Raw genomic sequence first — 553 nt, 5'->3', positions numbered from 1 at the left:
TGAAAACAAAGAAAATACAAAGAATGAAAGAAGTAAAACACCAGATACCTATAATAGCTAGTGAGGGGATAAGAGTAAGAAATGCAAAAGGTAGGTTTGACTCTTGAGGTGAAGAGAACAAACTATTCAATCCCGTTAATTATTAAGTTTTCCTACAAATATTTCATTTATTATGGGTGAAGATTAAGTACAGAAAGAGCTTGAGCATTGGTTAAACTGTGCCTAAAACAATTGACCTTCCCTGAGACTATTGGTTATGTACACTAACAAAATTTCTTATTGTATAGGCCAATTCGAGCTGTGTTTCCTGTCATTTCTGACCAAGAGCATCCTGATGCAGGAAACTTAATTGGTTATTTGTTTCAATTCCCTCTAGTTCTCATCTATAAGTCCTAACTAGCAGCAAAGGACAGAGGGGACAAATGAAAACTGAATTACTATCTTTGTTAATTGACTCAAGCTCACAAAATCCTGGCCACTTACATACTGTAGGAAATTACATTTAAACTTCTACCACCCATCAATCCCTTGACTGATTCTTTGTGTAAATCAA

At 34.9% G+C, this 553-nt stretch overlaps 1 protein-coding gene across 1 annotated transcript in view; it reads right to left on the bottom strand.

Annotated features, from left to right (window-relative positions):
- The window catches only part of BRDT (bromodomain testis associated), a 40,083-nt gene that overhangs the window by 13,823 nt on the left and 25,707 nt on the right, over positions 1-553 (bottom strand). The gene's annotated exons all lie outside the window — the stretch shown is intronic.

The sequence above is a fragment of the Pteropus alecto genome, unplaced genomic scaffold (assembly GCF_000325575.1).
Source record: "Pteropus alecto unplaced genomic scaffold, ASM32557v1 scaffold25, whole genome shotgun sequence".
NCBI lineage: Eukaryota > Metazoa > Chordata > Mammalia > Chiroptera > Pteropodidae > Pteropus > Pteropus alecto.
Note: the sequence above shows the minus strand (reverse complement) of the source record. Positions and strands in the feature narration are given on the sequence as shown.